We start from the raw sequence: 23,872 nt of genomic DNA on the forward strand, positions 1-23,872 counted from the left end.
CAGCCTTTGATTTAATACCAGCCTAAGTGTGAATAAATTCCTGTCATAGCCCATTAAGGGGGCCTTGGAGAGATCTGGCCTGTTATTAATTCTCCACAGCTCCTCTCTTTCTCTCTCCTCCTCTCTCGCCTTCCTCCTTCCCTCACTCTGTCCCTCGCTCGTACACACTCTCTTGCTTTTCTTAATATCCTGTTAATTACAGCGTCCGTCCTCTTTATTCAAATGAGAAGGTGAGAAATTAAATGCAAAGGATATTTGTAATTCCAAATAGGGGAGGGGTGAGGGGGGTTTGGGGGGAGGGGGAGCTGTTGTGGATAATGAATTCCAGTGGTATTGGCAGGTTAGCAGCGTTATCTCAAGAGCAGGCCAGGATCTGTGGAGGCCTGATGATAAACAAACAGAGACCTGGATGGTAATGAGACTCACTCGGAGAGAGGTACAGTTGAAGTCGGAAGTTACACCTTAGCCAAATACATTTTAACTCCGTTTTTGACAATTCCTGACATTTAATCCTCGTAAAAAAATCACTGTCTTAGGTCAGTTAGGATCACCACTTTATTTTAAGAATGTGAAATGTCAGAATAATAGTAGAGAGAATGATTTATTTCAGCTTGTATTTCTTTCATCACATTCCCAGTGTGTCAGAAGTTTACATACACTCAAATAGTATTTGGTAGCATTGCCTTTAAATTGTTTAACTTGCGTCAAACATTTCAGGTAGCCTTCCACAAGCTTCCCACAATAAGTTGGGTGAATTTTGGCCCATTCCTCCTGACAGAGCTGATGTAACTTAGTCAGGTTTGTAGGCCTCCTTGCTCGCACACGCTTTTTCAGTTCTGCCCACAAATTTTCTATAGGATTGAGGTCAGGGCTTTGTGATGGCCACTCCAATACCTTGACTTTGTTGTCCTTAAGCCATTTCACCACAACTTTGGAAGTATGCTGGGGGTCATTGTCCATTTGGAAGACCCATTTGCGACCAATCTTTAACTTCCTGACTGATGTCTTGAGATATTGCTTCAATATATCCACATAATTTTCCTTTCTCAGGATGCCATTTATTTTGTGAAGCGCACCAGTCCCTCCTGCAGCAAAGCACCCCCGCAACATGATGCTGCCACCCCGTGCTTCACGGTTGGGATGGTGTTCTTCGGTTTGCAAGCCTCCCCCTTTTTCCTCCAAACATAACAATGGTCATTATGGCCAAATAGTTCTATTTTTGTTTCATCAGACCAGAGGACATTTCTCCAAAAAGTACAGTCTTTGTCCCCATGTGCAGTTGACAACTATAGTCTGGCTTTTTATGGCGATTTTGGAGCAGTAGCTTCTTCCTTGCTGAGCGGCCTTTCAGGTTATGTTGATGTAGGACTTGTTTTACTGTGGATAAAAATACTTTTGTACCTGTTTCCTCCAGCATCTTCACAAGGTCCTTTGCTGTTGTTCTGGGATTGTATTGCACTTTTCGCACCAAAGTACATTCATCTCTAGGAGACAGAACGCGTCTCCTTCCTGAGCGGTATGACGGCTGCGTGGTCCCATGGTTTTTATACTTGCATACTATTGTTTGTACAGATGAACATGGTACATTCAGCTGTTTGGAAATTGCTGCCAAGGATGAACCAGACTTGTGGAGGTCTACAATTTTTTTTCTGAGGTCTTGGCTGATTTCTTTTGATTTTCCCATGATGTCAAGCAAAGAGGCACTAAGTTTGAAGGTAGGCCTTGAAATACATCCACAGGTACACCTCCAATTGACTCAAATTATGTCAATTAGCCTATCAGAAGCTTCTAAAGCCATGACTTAATTTTCTGGAATTTTCCAAGCTGTTTAAAGGCACAGTCAACATAGTGTATGTAAACTTCTAACCCACTGGAATTGTGATACAGTGAATTATAAGTGAAATAATCTGTCTGTAAACAATTGTTGGAAAAATTATGTGTGTCATGCACAAAGTAGATGTCCTAACGAACTTTCCAAAACTATAGTTTGTTAACAAGAAATTTGTGGAGTGATTGAAAAACGAGTTTTAATGACTCCAACATAAGTGTATGTAAACTTACGACTTCAACTGTATATGGATGGCTTCTGTCTCTCTCAACTAAATCAAATCAAATGTATTTATATAGCCCTTCTTACATCAGCTGATATCTCAAAGTGCTGTACAAAAACCCAGCCTAAAACCCCAAATAGCAAGCAATGCAGGTGTAGAAGCACGGTGGCTAGGAAAAACTCCCTAGAAAGGCCAAAACCTAGGAAGAAACCTAGAGAGGAACCAAGCTATGAGGAGTGGCCAGTCCTCTTCTGGCTGTGCCGGGTGGAGATTATAACAGAACATGGCCAAGATGTTCAAATGTTCATAAATGACCAGCATGGTCAAATAATAATAATCACAGTAGTTGTCGAGGGTGCAGCAAGTCAGCACCTCAGGAGTAAATGTCAGTTGGCTTTTCATAGCCGATCATTAAGAGTATCTCTACCGCTCCTGCTGTCTCTAGAGAGTTGAAAACAGCAGGTCTGGGACAGGTAGCACGTCCGGTGAACAGGTCAGGGTTCCATAGCCGCAGGCAGAACAGTTGAAACTGGAGCAGCAGCGTGGCCAGGTGGACTGGGGACAGCAAGGAGTCATCATGCCAGGTAGTCCTGAGGCATGGTCCTAGGGCTCAGGTCCTCCGAAAGAGAGAATTAGAGAGAGCATACTTAAATTCACACAGGACACCGGATAAGACAGGAGAAGTACTCCAGATATAACAAACTGACCCTAGCCCCCCGACACAAACTACTGCAGCATAAATACTGGAGTCTGAGACAGGAGGGGTCAGGAGACACTGTGGCCCCATCCGATGATACCCCCGGACAGGGCCAAACAGGAAGGATATAACCCCACCCACTTTGCCAAAGCACAGCCCCGACACCACTAGAGGGATATCTTCAACCACCAACTTACCATCCTGAGACAAGGCCGAGTATAGCCTACAAAGATCTCCGCCACGGCACAACCCAAGGGGGGGCGCCAACCCAGACAGGAAGATCACGTCAGTTACTCAACCAACTCAAGTGACACACCCCTCCCAGGGACAGCATGAAAGAGCACCAGTGACTCAGCCCCTGTAATAGGGTTAGAGGCAGAGAATCCCAGTGGAGAGAGGGGAACCGTCCAGGCAGAGACAGCAAGGGCAGTTCGTTGCTCCAGAGCCTTTCCGTTCACCTTCACAATCCTGGGCCAGACTACACTCAATCATATGACCCACTGAAGAGATGAGTCTTCAGTAAAGACTTCAAAGTTGAGACCGAGTCTGCGTCTCTCACATGGGTAGGTAGACCATTCCATAAAAATGGAGCTCGAAAGGAGAAAGCCCTGCCTCCAGCTGTTTGCTTAGAAATTCTAGGGACAATTAGGAGGCCTGCGTCTTGTGACCGTAGCGTACGTGTAGGTATGTACGGCAGGACCAAGCCCATGTAATGCTTTGTAGGTTAGCAGTAAAACCTTAAAATCAGCCCTTGCCTTAACGAGCCCGTACGGGAGTTGTAGCGATGAGACAAGATAGTAATTACTAGCGATTGGATACCACGAAAAATTGTGGAGAAAAGGGGGTAAAAAAAAAGAGAGAGAGATCAGGGTCCAGAGTAACGCCGAGGTCCTTCACAGTTTTATTTGAGACGACTTTACAACCATCAAGATTAATTGTCAGATTCAACAGAAGATCTCTTTGTTTCTTGGGACCTAGAACAAGCATCTCTGTTTTGTCCGAGTTTAAAAGTAGAAAGTTTGCAGCCATCCACTTCCTTATGTCTGAAACACAGGCTTCTAGCGAGGGCAATTTTGGGGCTTCACCATGTTTCATTGAAATGTACAGCTGTGTGTCATCCGCATAGCAGTGAAAGTTAACATTATGTTTTCGAATGACATCCCCAAGAGTGAAAAAATATATAGTGAAAACAATAGTAGTCCTAAAACGGAACCTTGAGGAACACTGAAATTTACAGTTGATTTGTCAGAGGACAAACCATTCACAGAGACAAACTGATATCTTTCCGACAGATAAGATCTAAACCAGGCCAGAACTTGTCCGTGTAGACCAATTTGGGTTTCCAATCTCTCCAAAAGAATGTGGTGATCGATGGTATCAAAGGCAGCACTAAGGTCTAGGAGCACTAGGACAGATGCAGAGCCTCGGTCTGACGCCATTAAAAGGTAATTTACCACCTTCACAAGTGCAGTCTTAGTGCTATGATGGGGTCTAAAACCAGACTGAACCATTTCGTATACATTGTTTGTCTTCAGGAAGGCAGTGAGTTGCTGTGCAACAGCTTTTTCAAAAATGTTTGAGAGGAATGGTAGATTCGATATAGGCCGATAGTTTTTTATATTTTCCGAGTCAAGGTTTGACTTTTTCAAGAGAGGCTTTATTACTGCCACTTTTAGTGAGTTTGGTACACATCCGGTGGATAGAGAGCCGTTTATTATGTTCAACATAGGAGGGCCAAGCACAGGAAGCAGCTCTTTAGTAGTTTAGTTGGAATAGGGTCCAGTATGCAGCTTGAAGGTTTAGAGGCCATGATTATTTTCATCATTGTGTCAAGAGATATAGTACTAAAACACTTGAGTGTCTCTCTTGATCCTAGGTCCTGGCAGAGTTGTGCAGACTCAGGACAGCTGAGCTTTGGAGGAATATGCAGATTTAAAGAGGAGTCCGTAATTTGCTTTCTAATGATCATGATCTTTTCCTCAAAGAAGTTCATGAATGCATTACTGCTGAAGTGAAAGCCATCCTCACTTGGGGAATGCTGCTTTTTAGTTAGCTTTGCGACAGTATCAAAAAGAAATTTCTGATTGTTCTTATTTTCCTCAATTAAGTTGGAAAAATAGGATGATCGAGCAGCAGTGAGGGCTCTTCGATACTGCACGGTACTGTCTTTCCAATCTAGTCGGAAGACTTCCATTTTGGTGTGGCGCCATTTCCGTTCCAATTTTCTGGAAGCTTGCTTCAGAGCTCGGGTATTTTCTGTATACCAGGGAGCTAGTTTCTTATGACAAATGTTTTTAGGGGTGCAACTGCATCTAGGGTATTGCGCAAGGTTAAATTGAGTTCCTCAGTTAGGTGGTTAACTGATTTTTGTCCTCTGACGTCCTTGGGTAGGCAGAGGGAGTCTGGAAGGGCATCAAGGAATCTACTCCCTCTCAACTACTCTCTCTCTCTCAAAACTTCTCTCTCAACTACTCTCTCTCTCTCAAAACTTCTCTCTCAACTACCCTCGCTCTCTCTCTCAACTACTCTCTCTCTCAACTACTCTCTCTCTCAACTACTCTCTCTCTCAACTACTCTCTCTCTCTCAAAACTTCTCTCTCTCTCTCAACTACCGTCGCTCTCTCTCAACTACTCTCAACTACCCTCGCTCTCTCTCTCAACTACTCTCTCTCTCAACTACTCTCTCTCTCAACTACTCTCTCTCTCAACTACTCTCTCTCTTTCTCAACTACTCTCTCTCTCAACTACTCTCTCTCTTTCTCAACTACTCTCTCTCTCTCAAAACGTCTCTCTCTCTCTCAACTACCCTCGCTCTCTCTCTCAACTACTCTCTCTCTCAACTACTCTCTCTCTCTCAACTACTCTCTCTCTCAACTACTCTCTCTCTCAACTACTCTCTCTCTCAACTACTCTCTCTCTCAACTACTCTCTCTCTTTCTCAACTACTCTCTCTCTCTCAAAACGTCTCTCTCTCTCTCAACTACCCTCGCTCTCTCTCTCAACTACTCTCTCTCTCAACTACTCTCTCTCTCTCAACTACTCTCTCTCTCAACTACTCTCTCTCTCAACTACTCTCTCTCTCTCAAAACTTCTCTCCCTCTCTCAACTACCGTCGCTCTCTCTCTCAACTACCGTCGCTCTCTCTCTCAACTACTCTCTCTCTCAACTACTCTCTCTCTCTCTCAACTACTCTCTCTCTTTCTCAACTACTCTCTCTCTCAACTACTCTCTCTCTTTCTCAACTACTCTCTCTCTCTCAAAACGTCTCTCTCTCTCTCAACTACCCTCGCTCTCTCTCTCAACTACTCTCTCTCTCAACTACTCTCTCTCTCTCAACTACTCTCTCTCTCAACTACTCTCTCTCTCAACTACTCTCTCTCTCAACTACTCTCTCTCTCAACTACCGTCGCTCTCTCTCTCAACTACCGTCGCTCTCTCTCTCAACTACCGTCGCTCTCTCTCTCAACTACTCTCAACTACCCTCGCTCTCTCTCTCTCAACTACTCTCTCTCTCAACTACTCTCTCTCTCAACTACTCTCTCTCTCAACTACCCTCGCTCTCTCAACTACTCTCTCTCTCAACTACTCTCTCTCTCAACTACTCTCTCTCTCAACTACTCTCTCTCTCTCTCAACTACTCTCTCTCTTTCTCAACTACTCTCTCTCTCTCAAAACGTCTCTCTCTCTCTCAACTACCCTCGCTCTCTCTCTCAACTACTCTCTCTCTCAACTACTCTCTCTCTCTCAACTACTCTCTCTCTCAACTACTCTCTCTCTCAACTACTCTCTCTCTCAACTACTCTCTCTCTCAACTACTCTCTCTCTCTCAAAACTTCTCTCTCTCTCTCAACTACCGTCGCTCTCTCTCAACTACTCTCAACTACCCTCGCTCTCTCTCTCTCAACTACTCTCTCTCTCAACTACTCTCTCTCTCAACTACTCTCTCTCTCAACTACTCTCTCTCTCAACTACTCTCTCTCTCAACTACTCTCTCTCTCAACTACTCTCTCTCTCAACTACTCTCTCTCTTTCTCAACTACTCTCTCTCTCAACTACTCTCTCTCTCTCTCAACTACTCTCTCTTAAATTCAAATTCAAGCTGCTTTATTGGCATGAAAAACATTGTGTCAATATTTCCAAAGCAACAATGTATACAATATACATTGTAATAAAATTATAAACAATAACAATTAATAATATAATGGTAGTAAATAATACAAAATGAAATACAAAAATAACAACAATAAATATAAAAGCATGCAAAATGAAACTAACTAACTTAAAGATAAATAACTGTCATCTTCACCATTACATCAGTACTACAACTACTACTACTACCACCACCATCATTAAACTGCTATCATTACCATCACCCTACTACCCATACCACTACTATTTGGAATGATAATCAACAATGATAATAGAAATAATAGCAATAATAGTAATAACAATAAGTAAATATTTACTATGCAGATGTTATTATTCAGTGTCCCTCAGGCTATGGCAGGCAAATACATATTAGGCTGCAAGAGGAGCCATTGATTGCTCCTTTGCCCATAAGTATTTTTAGTTTTTCCTCTGGGTTTAATAAGTTAACATTTGGAATAAATGTAGTCATTTCTGTGAATAATGAATCTCTTGGTGAGGAATATTTATCACAGTAAAGGAGAAAGTGCATATCTGTTTCTACCTCCCCTGTCGTGCAGTGACCACATACACGCTCCTCTTTGGGTCGCCATGTCTTTTTATGTCCGCTGGTTTCTATTGCCAGTTGGTGGTCACTCAGCCTGTACTTGGTAAGCCTGTAATCTGTCTCTGCTTCGTATCTCTGACAGAGTAGAGATAATCAGCCAATTCATATTCTCTGTTTAGGGTCAGATAGCAATTTAGTCGGCTTTGGGATTTTGTTTCATTTTTCCAATGTTGTAAATATGAGTCCTTTGATTGGTTCATGATTTTGTTTATTGGAATTCTTTCTTTTGAAGCAGTGCTGGTGTCAGCTTGGTTGGTGAGGTCCAACACCAGCTGACTGAGAGGGCTCGTTTCTGGGCTCAGCTCTTGGGTTTGAAGTGCTTAAAATTGCAGACTTGAATTCAGACTTCAATTTAGATATAGCCAACATTTTTTACTATCTTTTCTTTATTTTCATTACCACTGGAAAGCGGCCCAATTCTGCCCTACATGGATTGATGTATTTCTCTGGACTTGTAGAATTTTCTGGCAGAATTCTGCATGTAGGGCTTCAATTGGATGTTTGTCCCACATATTAAAGTCCAGTTTACTGATTGGCCCCCAAACCTCACTTCCGTAAAGAGCTATTGGTTGGATTACACTGTCAAATATTTTGGTCCGAATTCTAATTGGGATGTTGATATTGAATAATTTCATTTTTATTGCATACAATGTTCTGCGGGCTTTTTCTTTGAGTGCATTCACTGCCATATTAAAGTTTCCCGATGCAGATATGGTCAGACCAAGGTATGTGTACTTTTTAGTGTGTTCAATTATGGTGTTGTTCAGGGTGAATTTATATTTGTGTTTCTGACATCTGTTTTTTTGGGGGGGAAATCATGATTTTCATTTTTTATGTACTGCCAGGGCCCAATTATGGCAATATTGCTCTAGAATATTAAGGTTATGTTGAAGACCTTCTTTGGTTGGTGATAGAAGTGCCAAGTCATCAGCATATAGCAGTTATTTTACCTCTGTGTCAAATAGTGTGAGTGCTGGGGCTGGAGAATGGTCAATAAAGCAAGCAAAGATTTTGCCCTCTTTTTTTTGGTGGACGTGTTTATTAATTAGTGTGTATGGTGTATATATGGTCAGTAGTGCGACGGTTGGGGAGAAAGCCAATTTAACATTTACTTGAATTCAAAATGCTACAGAAAACCTTTCCAAGTTGCTGTTTACACAAATTATGCCCCTGTAATTATTGGGGTCTGATTTGTCTCCACTTTTGTAGATAGGGGAGATGAGTCCTTGGTTCCAGACATAAGGGAAGCAGCTAGAAGTTAAAACCATGTTTAACAATTTAAGCACAGCATTTTGAAACTCAGGTGTGCTGTTTTTCAGCATTTCATTGCTGATGTTATCTAGACCACAAGCCGCCTTTGATTTAAAAGACTTTAGCTTTTCATTTAGTTATTGTTGGGTTATTGGGTAATCTAATGGATTTTAGTTGTTTTTAATAGTTTTTGATTCAAGGATGGTCAATTTTTGTTCCAGTGACGCAACTTAGGAAATGGCTGCCTAGTTTTTCGTACTGCACATCGGTTGGGTATTTTCCCCCCTAAATTCAAGTATTTACTCTGAGCATTATAATAACTTACGCAAAATGGAAAATAGGAAAAGGTCGCAGAGCTACAACAACAGCCCGTAACAAGATAGCAGAAGATATAATCGTCGATGAACCCGAGATGGCTAATGCTAGCGCAAATAAGATAGCAGCAGCAAAAGAACCCTCATTTCGTGAGGTGATGAAGGAGGAATTGCGCGAGGCGCTCACGGGCTTACGAGAGGAACTTCGAGAAGATGTAAGAAAATAACTCAATGAGTTCAAGAAGGACATTAACCAGAAACTGGAAGAAAACAAATTAGAACTTCACAGCATATCTACAAGAATAGGGGACGCAGAACAGCGCATTGGGGAAACGGACACATGGAACTTCGCAGTCAAGGAAATACTTGAACAGTCACTGAAAAGCCAGCACTACAGGCAAAAGTGACAGAACTCGAAGTTTTCTCACGTCGAAACAACATTAGACTTAACGTAGTAGAGGGCGCAGAAAAAGACTCTATGGCCAACTTGGTGGAGGGTCTATTCAAGGACATACTTGAAGACGACACTGACCTGGGAATCGAGAGAGCACACCGAGCTCTGGCCTCAAAACCCCCCAGCGGCGCCCCACCAAGATCCATAGTAGTACGGTTCCTAAAATTCTCAGTCAAAGAGAAAGGCTTACATGCAACCTGGGAAAAGCCTGTTAACTTCCAAGGCCAACGAGTGTTCTTTGATCATGACTACGCGGGAGAGATACTGAAAAGAAGGAAAGAATACACCCCCATTAAGAAAGCACTTAAAGAGAAGGGTATTCGCTTCCAAACACCATACCCGGCGGGTATTTCTGGAAAATGGCCCGGTTACATACGAGCATGCAGACGAGGCGGCTGAGGACCTGAAGTCAAGGGGCTTCCCAGTGGAGTATACCGCCAGGAGAAAGGCGACATCACCAGCGGAAAGACTCGAGCAGGCTCTCCCATGGATCGTTGTCGACAAGCAGGGTCATGGAGAAAGAGGGAAACCATCTCGGCGAGAGGACGTTCACATCCGAGAGAGACTCAGGCATTTCCAACGGGAAGATGTAAAACACTGAATCGGATTTAACAGAATTAATAGTTACCGCGGGCTGTTATGGTTGACATTGCAATAGGTAAAATATCTCCCCTATTTTCCCCCAATGCTGAACAAGGGTGAGTAGCCAAAAGCATGTGTTCTTTATGAACACACTAAGTAGCGTCACGTTAATAACATATATATTAATTATATTATTAAGGATTAATGATACATTGACAACGGGGAGACAGAAGGGCATATCAAGGGGAGGATTCATGATATGCACGCATGACCAATATAGTTTTCACTTGTAATTAACCGATGTGTATAAGCGACGAAATAGGCGCCCTTATTATTTTCGGTTCCACCAGGTCTTGTTTGTGACTACGTCACGCATTTTCATATCTGAGCGAGGGGCCCGTCCTGCGGACAGGCTCATCCCCTCAAACCCCAGACATGGGAGTCCAAATACCAAAGTATTTTCCCACTTTGGTTTACTTTATTATCGTTCTTGATTTTTCGTTCATTTTTAGGCTCATGATAAGCAGGCAGATATGGTGCACAGGTTTTCTTATATCGATGCATCATCGGGAATTTAAGGTCATAAGTCTCAATGTAAACGGACTGGGGAGTGCCATCAAGAGAAGTACGGTAATAGCAAAGATGAAACGGGAGAGAGTTGACATACTATTCTGGCAGGAAACTCACTTATCCACACCTGAACACGAGAAACTCAAGAAAATGGGATATAGGAGCACTTTTTTTTCTTCTTACAAAATGGGTAGAAGGGGAGTTGCAATCTTGATCCCAAATTCAGTTAATTTTGAGTTTACGTCAGAAATAAAAGACGAGGGTAGATTTATACTTGTTAAATGTAAACTGGATAACAAGGAAGTTACATTATTTAATGTATACGCACCCCCAGGGAGTGACATGGTCTTCTACAGGAAGGTGTTTGATTTAATTGCCACAGAAACCACTGGCACTCTTAACTGTGGAGGGGATTTGAACACAATTCTAAACTCAAAATTGGACAGCACAAATCAAAATAGGAAAATGAGCCTAGTTGCTAAAAAGATCAATAGGATACTGCAGGATCTAGGACTGCTCGATGTATGGCGTGACACCCACAAGACCGATAAGGAATATACTTTTTACTCAGCCCGCCACACTGAATACTCCAGGTTAGACTACTTTTTTATGTACAGTGCAGATAGACACAGGCTTAAGGATTGTAGGATCGGGCAGAGCGACTTATCAGATCATAATGGAGTTTACCTTACTCTACACCTTGATAGCAAACCAAGAAATACTATATATAGACTTAATACAAGCATGCTGAATGATCCAGCATTCAAGGAATCAATAAAGACAGAATTGAACATCTATCTGGAGAATAAGGATAATGGGGAAGTATCTCCTGCTATATTGTGGGATGCAGCTAAGGCGGTTATCAGAGGAAAGATCATAGCCACATCATCTCTCAAGAAAAATATTAAAGCACAGAAACCCTAAGAAACTTAGAACGATCTCATAGTCAATACAAAGACCCTCTTATATTACGAGAGATTCAAAAGGTAAAACAGGAAATTGACCAGATTTATAGAGAAGAAGTAGAGAAAAAGCTTAGGTTCCTGAAACAACGATATTATGAAGCAGGCTCAAAGGCAACCAAATTACTAGCATGGAGACTCAGGAAACAACAAGCACAGAATACCATTTTCAAAATAAAAGACCCCAAAACAAAAAAGATCACACGCAAATTAGATGAAATACAGAATGCATTTGAATCATATTACACAAATCTGTTCAAGCAACCAGAGAAGGCAGATGCACAGACAATAGAGCACTCTTTGAACTCACTTGATCTCCCCTCAATTGGGACAGAGCAAAATGATAGACTAACTTTAGAAATATCCACCGAAGAAATGAATAAAGCAATATCTCAACAAAAAGTCAACATGTCTCCAGGCACTGATGGCTTCCCTTCAGAATGGTTCAAGACCTTTAGAGAACAATTAGCACCTCTACTTAAGGCCTATTTTAACTGGACTCTGCGGGAGGGGGGTCTCCCACCGTCATGGAGAGAGGCCATCATATCTGTAATCCCAAAAGAGGGTAAAGATAAGAAAGAATGCAGTTCATATAGACCTATCGCAATTCTTAACACAGATTATAAACTATATGCATCAATACTGGCCAAAAAAAAATGGAGAACATAATCCCAGAATTGATTGACGGAGATCAAACTGGTTTCATACAAAATAGGCAGACACAGGACAATATAAGGAGAACACTACATGTCATGGACCACATTACTCAGAATAAGACAAGTGCAATATTAATCAGTCTAGATGCAGAAAAAAGCATTTGATTCAGTGGGATGGGATTACCTATTCCAAGTTATGGAAAGATTTGGTTTCAACAAAGAAGTGATACAGTGCATCAAAACACTGTATTCGTGTCCGACCGCTAGAATAAAGATAAATGGACATTTGACACGAACGATAAAATTAGAGCGAGGGGCAAGACAAGGCTGTAATCTTTCACCCACGCTCTTCTCCTTGTACCTCGAACCAGTAGTACAGGCAATAAGACAGGACCCAACCTTAGAGGGAGTGACAATAAGAGGCAGTGAACATAAGATATGCATGTATGCTGATGACGTTCTGTTATTCCTTAAAGACCCAGGCTCAAGCGGACCTAGATTGATGTTTTACAAACATTTGGAACATATTCAGGGTATGTGCTTAACGTACACAAGACCCAAGCCCTAGTATATAATTATACCCCACAGGAAGAGCTGAAGAGTAGGTATAACTTCCACTGGACCTCTTCATCCATTAAATATCTTGGAGTATATCTACCAAAAGATACACCCAAACTTTATTGCATGAATTACGATCACATCAACAAGAAAATATATGATGACCTAGACAGGTGGAATTCACTTCCCTTAGATCTTAGTAGTAGAATTTGAAACAATCAAAATGAACATCCTGCCGAGGTTACTGTATTTGTTCCAATCACTGCCCGTAGAAATCCCACCTAAATAGTTTAGGGATAAACAGATATCAAGGTTTATCTGGAACAGTAAGAGACCAAGAACTAGATATACAACATTACAATTACCAAAAAACTGTGGGGGTATGGCCTTACCAAACATAAAAGATTATTATGTGTCAGCCCAATTGAGACCTCTGGTGTGTTGGTGCAATTCAGAATACGAATCCAAATGGAAAGACATCGAGACTACTTTGACAGAGACACCCATACAGTCAGTTTTGGGAAATAAGGACATGGTAAAATAAATATACAATAGACAAAATCAGTGGATTAATTTCTCTCTGAAGACATGGTTTAGGGTAGTTAAGCAAAATAATTTAGACAGAGAGATCCAACTGCTGAGTTGGCCCGCATACGACCCCAGCTTCATCCCTGCAACTCAGGACAGCAGATTTAAACAATGGACGCAGAAAGGCATCACATCATTCAGTACAATTATAAGGAATGGGAACCTAGATAACTTCCAGGATCGAAGTAAAAAACATGGCTTGGATAAACAAGATTTTTACAGATACCTACAAGTTCGACACTATTTCTTAAGGGAGATAAAAGTGACTGACCCTCGAGCACCTCCAAAATTAATCCAAGTATTCACTAACGCATACAACTTGGGGAGTAACAAAAAAACGATTTCAAATCTCTACTTGGGTATTCAACCCTCAAAGAAACATTCTACAAACGATATTAAAAAGAAATGGGAGGAGGAACTTGACATTGAAATAACTGATGAAACATGGTTGAACATATTAGAGACTCAACAAAGCTCCACCAACTCAAGGTCATGGAGAGAATTCTGTTGGAAGAATGTTATACGTTTCTTCATAACACCTAAACTGAAATCAAAACAGACTGGCTCACCACACCCTTGTTGGAGAGAATGTGGGCTATTGAGGGCGGACCACTCTCATATCTTTTGAACTTGCCCCGCAATCGAAACTTACTGGGGAGAAATAAGATCTAACATTGGAAAAATAATGGGATTTGACATAGAACAAACATTAATTTCTTTGTACTTGGGTGAAATACCTGATAACTTACACACTAGAGAAAAGTACCTCTTGAAGGTCCTACTGGCAGCCAGTAAAAAGGCTATCACTAGGAAATGGCTACAAAAAGACCCTCCCACAGTGACACAATGGATAGACATTGTAGAAGAAATACACCACATGGAGCGTATGACCTTTGCTTTAAGAATTCAACAGGAGAGAGGTGAAGAATACTGGGGAAAATGGGTTACGTACTTGGAAAAGGTCTAATTCAAAGATGTCAAAGATGCTTCTACACCTGCATTGCTTGCTGTTTGGGGTTTTAGGCTGGGTTTCTGTACAGCACTTTGAGATATCAGCTGATGTAAGAAGGGCTTTATAAATACATTTGATTTGATGTCAATGTAACTAATATGATGATGAAGGTATCATCACTGTAACTGCCAGATCTTTTTTGTTGTTCTTTTATTTGACTTTATTTGTACTTTCTTTGTGTTCCTACAATAAAAACAAAGTATTAAAAAAAAGGATATTCAATTTTTCTTGAATTTCTAATTGGTTCTGTTGTAAGTCTTTTTGTGGGATGTTTTTGTATAGATGATCAAAATAAGTTTTCCAAATTCCTTCATCTTGTATGGCTAATTCTTGTGGCTTTGTCATTGTTCCACATGTCCCAGAACTGATTTTGGTCAATTGCGTTTTCAATTTCATCAAGTGGCTTGTTGGTATAATTCAATTTCTTCCGTTTCAGTGTTTGTTTATACTGTTTCAGAGTTTCAAAGTATTCATATCGTAGCTCTGGGTTGTTTTGCTGCTTATGTTTTTTGTTTGACATTTGTCTTAGGTGTTTTCTAATTGCTTTACATTCATTATCAAACCATTTTTCAGAAACATTTTGTTTTTTGTTTCTGATGTTGCATTTCTTTGGTTTTCTCAAATTTGCTTTCGATGCTGCTTTTTGGAATATGCAGTTGTTGTTTTGAGCAGCCAAATTGACACCATCTTTATTGTTTTGGTATTGTGAGTTATTGAAAAACTGTATAGAGTTCATCATTTCATTTGAGTTCAATGTTTCAATGAATCTCGCTGCACTGTTTGGAGCCCATCTGTACGATTGGTTTATGTTGTAGAGTTTATTGGGCTGTTTTTTTGAATGAATATTCCCGGTTAATTTCTTCAGAAACACGTTGATCTGACAATGGTCTGACAGTGAATGCACTAATGGAGGAGGGGTCAATGGCAGTGTCTCTCAACTACTCTCTCAACTACTCCCTCTCTCTCAACTACTCCCTCTCTCTCAACTACTCCCTCTCTCTCAACTACTCCCTCTCTCTCAACTACTCCCTCTCTCTCAACTACTCCCTCTCTCTCAACTACTCCCTCTCTCTCAACTACTCCCTCTCGCTCAACTACTCCCTCTCGCTCAACTACTCCCTCTCGCTCAACTACTCCCTCTCGCTCAACTACTCCCTCTCTCTCAACTACTCCCTCTCGCTCAACTACTCCCTCTCTCTCAACTACTCCCTCAATTCAGTTCAATTCAATTTGCTTTATTGGCTTGACGTAACAATGTACATAATGCCAAAGCTTACTTTGGATATTTACAATATTAAGATAATAAAAATCACAATTGTCAACAGGACAACAGTAACAACAATAACTAAGGGTCAAAATAACCATACAGTAGAGGACATGTGCAGGTTCTCTACCCCTCTCTATGAACCACAACCCCTCTCTCTCTCTCTCTCTCTCTCTCTCAACTACTCTCTCTCTCTCTCAACTACTCTCTCTCTCTCTCTCTCTCTCTCTCAACTACTCTCTCTCTCAACTACTCTCTCTCTCAACGACTCGCTCTCTCAACGACTCGCTCTCCCTCTCAACGACTCGCTCTCTCTCTCTCAACGACTCGCTCTCTCTCTCTCAACGACTCGCTCTCTCTCTCTCAACGACTCGCTCTCTCTCTCTCAACGACTCGCTCTCTCTCTCTCAACGACTCGCTCTCTCTCTCTCAACGACTCGCTCTCTCTCTCAACGACTCGCTCTCTCTCTCTCAACGACTCGCTCTCTCTCTCTCAACGACTCGCTCTCTCTCAACGACTCTCTCTCTCTCTCTCAACTACTCTCTCTCTCAACTACTCTCTCTCTCAACTACTCTCTCTCTCAACTACTCTCTCTCTCAACTACTCTCTCTCTCAACTACTCTCTCTCTCAACTACTCTCTCTCAACTACTCTCTCTCTCAACTACTCTCTCTCTCTCTCTCTCTCAACTACTCTCTCTCAACTACTCTCTCTCAACTACTCTCTCTCAACTACTCGCTCTCAACTACTCGCTCTCTCAACGACTCGCTCGCTCTCTCTCAACGACTCGCTCTCTCTCTCTCAACGACTCGCTCTCTCTCTCTCAACGACTCGCTCTCTCTCTCTCAACGACTCGCTCTCTCTCTCTCAACGACTCGCTCTCTCTCTCTCAACGACTCGCTCTCTCTCTCTCAACGACTCGCTCTCTCTCTCTCAACGACTCGCTCTCTCTCTCTCAACGACTCGCTCTCTCTCTCTCAACGACTCTCTCTCTCTCTCAACGACTCGCTCTCTCAACGACTCTCTCGCTCTCTCAACGACTCGCTCTCTCTCTCAACTACTCTCTCTCTCAACTACTCTCTCTCTCAACTACTCTCTCTCTCTCAACTACTCTCTCTCTCAACTACTCTCTCTCTCAACTACTCGCTCTCTCAACTACTCGCTCTCTCAACTACTCTCTCTCTCTCTCTCTCTCAACGACTCTCTCTCTCTCTCAACTACTCTCTCAACTACTCTCTCTCTCTCTCAACTACTCTCTCTCTCTCAACTACTCTCTCTCTCTCTCTCTCAACTACTCTCTCTCAACTACTCTCTCTCTCTCTCTCAACTTCTCTCTCTCTCTCTCTCTCTCAACTACTCTCTCTCTCTCAACTACTCTCTCTCTCTCTCTCTCAACTACTCTCTCTCTCTCTCTCTCAACTACTCTCTCTCAACTACTCTCTCTCTCTCTCTCAACTTCTCTCTCTCTCAACTACTTTCTCTCTCTCTCAACTACTTTCTCTCTCTCTCAACTACTCTCTCTCTCTCTCAACTACTCTCTCTCTCTCTCAACTACTCTCTCTCTCTCTCAACTACTCTCTCTCTCTCTCAACTACTCTCTCTCAACTACTCTCTCTCTCAACTACTCTCTCTCTCAACTACTCTCTCTCTCAACTACTCTCTCTCTCAACTACTCTCTCTCTCAACTACTCTCTCTCTCTCTCTCTCTCTCTCTCAACTACTCTCTCTCTCTCTCTCTCAACTACTCTCTCTCTCAACTACTCTCTCTCAACTACTCTCTCTCAACTACTCTCTCTCAACTACTCTCTCTCAACTACTCTCTCTCTCTCAACTACTCTCTCTCTCTCAACTACTCTCTCACTCAACTACTCTCTCACTCACTCTCTCAACTACTCTCTCTCTCAACTACTCTCTCACTCACTCTCTCAACTACTCTCTCTCAACGACTCTCTCTCTCTCTCAACGACTCTCTCTCTCTCTCAACTACTCTCTCTCTCTCAACTACTCTCTCTCTCAACTACTCTCTCTCTCAACTACTCTCTCTCTCTTGGGCTAGCAACCGAAAGGCAGTTAATCCCCAACAGCAACTGCTCCCGGGCTCTGATGATATATGGCTGTTGATTAAGGCAGTCCCCTGCACCTCTAGTTGGGTTAAATGCGGAAGACACGTTTCAGTTGAATGCATTCAGTTGTACAACTGACTAGGCATCCCCCTTTTCTATCTCTCTCTCGCTACATACTCCAGCATTAGCAGGCTGTTCACAGGAGGCGCACAAAGCTCCATGTTATTATCAGGCTCATATGTAGCCCATTAGAGCAGCCAGGGGCTTTTTAATTGGTGAACAGGAGGTCAGAGGGGAAACGTGGTGCATCGCTTGTTGTTTGGAGGATCGGAGGGCTGTGTTTGGAATGAGAAGGTTTTCCAGCAGTTTCTAGTGCTATTAATCGCGAGTGAATACCCCAATTTTATTTTCAATTTTGTTAAACTGTTTAAGGAATTTGTAACCAAGTTGACTAGAGTTTTTTTTTTCTTTTCTCAAAGTGTGTTTGGATTCGTTAACTACAGCAAGGCCGGCTGAAAGTCTCACTGGTTAGAAAGAGGAAGAACTAGGCGTACAACTGTTTGTCTGTCTTGACCTTGGTGACGCCACCAGGTTGACAGGTTCAGCTGCCGGAACGCCGCGATTCCCACCTGTTAATAAATGGATCCTGTGAACTTCAGATCTGTTGTTGCGAAGAGTAAATCGGGCCAACGACTGGAACCTTCTGGGCCGACAAAACAAAAAGGGACACTTTGCCACTCTCCCCAAACCCTGTTCTCGTTCCCCTTGCAGAAGAGGAGCTAAAATAACATCTCCAGTCAGTTGAGACTTTAAAGTAGAATTACACCGCCTTTTCATCTTCCCAGATTTCCGCCTGCCTCCTTTTTTTCCCCCTCTTCACGGTTGCGTAGAAGATCTAGCCCAGATGCTGTATGCCCCTGACAGCTGAGGCAGAGATGAAAGAGCCCGGCTCGTTGCCACTGAGATGGAGAGGGCATTACCGAGCAAATGCCAGCCTAAAGCCCCCTACACCTCACACTACACCTGAGAGCTCTCCAAGCTAACCCTCTACATTTTTACTTTTTTAGTCATTTAGCAGATTCTGTTATCCAGAGCGACGTACAGTACGTTTCACAGGTACACTTTTCCTCAAAGTCGTTATCGGCAAAGTCAGAGCTGGTGGGGGGGGGGGGGGTTATTGTCATGCAAAAGTCTGTCGGTCTCGCCGTAATTTACATATTTTACATCTCCAGGCCTCCACTCATACTAGTTGCTGATGCGCGCCTTTTGGAACGTCTACATTTCAACAACAACAAAAGTAGAACAAATCAATTTAATATACACCATCACAAAAAATCCATGATTTATTTTAGACAGGACTCAAGGAGAATGATGATATGAAGAAAATGTATTTCAGAAGAACAGAATATGACTTGGCCCTACTGCATGTTATCTGGCTAAGCGACGTGCCATAGGCTGTAGGCTCGTTCATTCAGCAGACAAGATATGCTAATAAGTCCCATGCCATTATTTTTAGATTATTTTATAGTAAGAAGAATTTCATTTAACTCACTGCTCTTGTGGCTGAATGGAAGGAAGCCCCCACAGCAATGTTCCAACATCTAGTGGAAAGCCTTCCCAGAAGAGTGGAGGCCAACTCCATATTAATGCCCATGATTTTGGAATGAGATGTTCGATGAGCAAGTGTCCACATACTTTTGGTCATGTAGTGTATGTTCTTTTGCAACTCTGACTCTGCCGTAAGAGGGTTACTCCAGATGGGCAAGTTCCTTCCTTTTTATTCATATTGTTTCCTTACTGGATTTTTCGAAAACGATGATGGGGGGGGGGGGGGGGGGGAACTATTCAGTTGTTAGCCAGTTTATCAAACTCAAATGAGACTGGATGTTTAATAATTCTCCTCGTAGGCTCTAATTAAATTTAAAAAAACGTTGATTTAAAGGCATCATCTGTATCATCAAAAGTCTTCCCTTCCCTCGTCTGCTCCCTCATGTCTCCACTGTCCCTCTTATCTACTTTTCTGCCTGATCACTGTGCAAATGCACAGGGCGCTTGGAATTGAAGCCACAACTTTTGGGGTTTCTAGTTTTCTAGCACAATTCTCAGACCATTTACACCGTCTGAACCCAATATACAAGCTAATCATCTCACAGGTCCCCTATCGCAACAGGGCAGGTTTCTTCTTGTGCTTCTAATTTAATTATTGCTTATCAATTCACGCCCCGGGCACACAACCTACACTCTACCCTCATCAGCCTACTCTAGCTTTGAATCCTAAACACCTCTTTCAAGATGGGATGAACGTTTCAACTCTGGGATTACACATTTTCTCTACTGAAAATACATGTATGCCCCTTTGACTGTAAAGTAACTTAAAACGCTGATGTGAGAGTGGATCCCCTGGTTTTAAAGCGAATATTTCGGGGTTTTCCATAGAACGCATTCATAGTACAAGTGCTTAGGTCAGACGAATTGGGCCTACTCGCTGTTGTTCTGTGAGTCACGTTATCCAGCACAAAAACAGTTATACATCACATGCAATGGGCGGTGTTTGGCCCCGCCATTTGGTTTTAAAGAGAGGGTGTGAAATGGCAGTTTCGCCTTTTGTGGCCCTCATATATAATCACTGTGAACAAAATCACAAAGCAGAGCCCAGTCAATACCGCTACCTGGCGGCAGGTCAAGTGCCGCAGAGGGCCGGGCAGGGTGAAGGGGGAAAAAAGCAGCAGAATCAATGGGAACTGTTCTGCAACAGTCAGCTGACACGGCAAGCTTTCCAGCTCAGGGCCGAGGACATATTGAAAGGCGTGGTGTTTGCAGAGGATGACAACATGGCTATTGTATTTCTGCCAGTGAGCAGTGGAAGGCTTTATCTTCCCCACCATACCTCGGGCCCTTGTCCTCCTGGGAGGCCCATGTCAACTAGTGTACACTTGGGCAGTTAAACTTTCTGGCTTTTTTTTAAGGGAGAGTTTATCAATTCAATGAAGGTTATTAACCCTTTACACTGGTGGAAATTAGCCTATGTGGATAGGGCAAAATGTTCATGTTTATTACGGAATAAATAATAACCATGGTACCAACGGGCTCCCGAGTGGCGCAGCGGTCTAAGGCACTGCCTCTCAGTGCTTGAGGCGTCACAACAGACACCCTGGTGCGAATCCAGTCTGTATCGTAACCGGCCCTGATTGGGAGTCCCATAGGGCGGCACACAATTGGCCCAGCGTTGTCCGGGTTTGGCCGGTGTAGGCCATCATTGTAAATAGGAATTTGTTCTTAACTGACTTGCCTAGTTAAAATAAGGTGTAAAAAAAAAATATATATATATATTTTTAAAAAGATGACAGTTTGGAGATTATGGGGAAACGATTAGACCAAAGGACAAAACAGTTCACCTGACAAAACTGAATCCAAACATCACACTGTTGATTTGTACGTGCGTTTTACATGTACTCTTCTTTTCACCACATCTGTTGATTACAAAGTCGAAAAATACTCCGAATACATGCAGTGACACGATAAGAATATTCCTGGAAAACGTGGGGTAGGCGCAACATACAAAGAACAGGAAGGCTGTTTATGCTCCCAATTCACCACTTCGTTAACAACATTTCGATCCCAATACGGATTTCCGTCACGTCAAAGAGACGGGAGTGCTCACATCTCAAAAGATACACATTCCCCTTTACATGACGCATGGTGGGTGTGGAAACAATTCACTTTTGCCCATAGTCGACCATAATGAAGCATACGGGATTATATACATACAAATCGGTCCGAGTTATAACCTAGGAAACAGTATGACCATTGGCCGCAGTGGCCGTAGATATAATTAGTGACCTAATTCAAAAACAACTTGCGTACCTCTAATAATTTGATATCAATTAGATGGGCACATGCAGCAGTTACAGAAAATCTAATACATACAAAATGCCATGTTCGGGCAGGTAGTGTTCTCCTGGCATCCGTCAAACCCAGTATCTCCACCCCTCCTAGGAGCCTTAACATGTTCGATACCAACGTATCTCAGAGAGCTGATGTCGTGACGAGCCTCCATGAAATGCGCAGCCACAGGGCTTCTCTGATCTCAAGAGTCCTGATATAACTCCTGTGTTCTGCTATCCTTGTTTTCAGAGCTCAGTTAGTTTTTCCTACATAGCATAGACCACAAATACACTTGATCAGGTATACCACATTTGTTAGAGAACACATAGTGATACCCTTAATCTTAATGGCCTTGCCCGCGATGGGGTGATTGAACGTTGTGCATTTGTATGTAGTTACACTGGGTAGATCGGCCACATCTCTAATTACCATCCGTCACATTGTCTAGGTAGGTGCTCTGTGTACTACAGATCCTGCATATGTGACTGTATTGGCTTATGGGGAGACTCTTTTTCAGGGGTACAGGGTGGAAGCTATCTTCGCGTAACAGGGAATTCCAGCCGTTTGGCTTCCCATATAGGTCCGCATTTAAACCACCCCCTCTCCCTCTTTATCAAAATGTCCAGAGTACTTGATTCATGCACACCAAAGGTGAGCGTGAATTTCAGATGTTCAGTATTGATGGAGTGGAATTTATAAAGTTTGCTGTGCCCTAAAACAGAAGGAATGTCATCAATTAAGTGTTTCCAGAGCCTGATATGGTGCAAGAATGGATTGTTAGGGCTCACATTCTATTCGAACAACCCCAAATACAGATTGGCATAATTCAGTGCCATTTGACTCTTATTACATAATTTTACTCTCTTGTTTGTGACCGAATCGGTCTTATGTAGCAAAATTTGAAATTGTGTTTTTTTTTTACATTGGATAAAAGTAGAGACTCAGAGCTAGAAAATGGTATATCATACACTGCATTTGAGGAACAATGGGAAAGTAATTCTGCTTTGAAAGTTGATAAACTTGTAACCTCACTTTTGTGAAAATGTTCCTTGAATGTTTTGTTACCTACTGGAGAGCTTTTCTTTGTCTACACCCATTCAGCATCGTTCACACCCTCTTAAGCCTTAGCCCCGCCCAACTATTTAAGGACATGTACTAAACAACCAAAGATTTCAAGACTAAATGCTGGTTTATACTACGGGTGTATTCGTAAATTGGAGTGACAGAGTGCGCTCTGGCCATTCGTAAATTCAGAGCATTGTCAGATTGTCCGTTCGTAAATGTTGAGCGTTTCGCTCTCGGAGCGTTCAGAATGCACACTGGACGCTCTGACCGCAGAGTAAGGTTGATCCGAGTCTTCTGACCAAACAGCAGCAGTCAAGCGCCCAAGCTAACTGGCTAATGTTGGCTAGCTTGCTAGCTACTTCCAGACAGAACAGAGAGAACAGCTCACTGACCATTTTAGTAGCCCTAGCAGAGCTGATTAGGCGGTTTTTATGTTATCTAGAGCGTTAGTGACTAACTGTGCTGCTGGCAACAATTTAATTACACATTTATGCCAACACCGGCCATATTCAACAGCATTGAGCCTTCGTAAATGTATCAGTTAGTTACCAGCTACGTCTATCGACAGTTGTCATGAACATTCTATTGAAATGGTTACTTGCATAGTGGAGTCTTTGGATTAGACATGTAGCTAGCTAAACAATGAACCATAATCCCAACTCATAACGTTACTACCCTGCATGAATCTGCAGGTAGCAAACCAACCAGGTTCAATGTTAGCTAGCTATTATTTTTACCCCGTTTTCTTCCCAATTTTGTAATATCCAATTGGTAGTTACTGTCCCATCGCTGCAAGTCCCGTACGGACTCAGGAGTCGCTAGAGCCCAATGGGACAAGGACATCCCGCACGACGCTCGGCCAATTGTGTGCCGCCTCATGGGTCTCTCCGGTCACGGCCAGCTGTGACACAGCCTGGGATCGAACCCGGGTCTGTAGTGATGCCTCACGCACTACAATGCAGTGCCTTAGACGGCTGCGCCACTCGGGAGGCCCTAGGTATTCCTTAGTTTGAGGATGCAATCTGTAGACAGGTGTTTTATACAGCCTTCTTTCTGTGTGTTCTCTTTTTGACTCCCTCTGCATATTTGCAATCAAAGGCCAGAATGTTCTCCATCTCCTTAGCTACCATACTCTAATTCCACCGGG

The 23,872-nt window shown here is 42.6% G+C and overlaps 1 protein-coding gene across 1 annotated transcript in view; it reads left to right on the forward strand.

The window, feature by feature from the left end:
• The window catches only part of LOC120027539 (mediator of RNA polymerase II transcription subunit 30-like), a 53,438-nt gene that overhangs the window by 15,829 nt on the left and 13,737 nt on the right, over nt 1-23,872 (forward strand). The gene's annotated exons all lie outside the window — the stretch shown is intronic.

Source organism: Salvelinus namaycush, chromosome 32 (genome assembly GCF_016432855.1).
Source record: "Salvelinus namaycush isolate Seneca chromosome 32, SaNama_1.0, whole genome shotgun sequence".
NCBI classification, from domain to species: domain Eukaryota; kingdom Metazoa; phylum Chordata; class Actinopteri; order Salmoniformes; family Salmonidae; genus Salvelinus; species Salvelinus namaycush.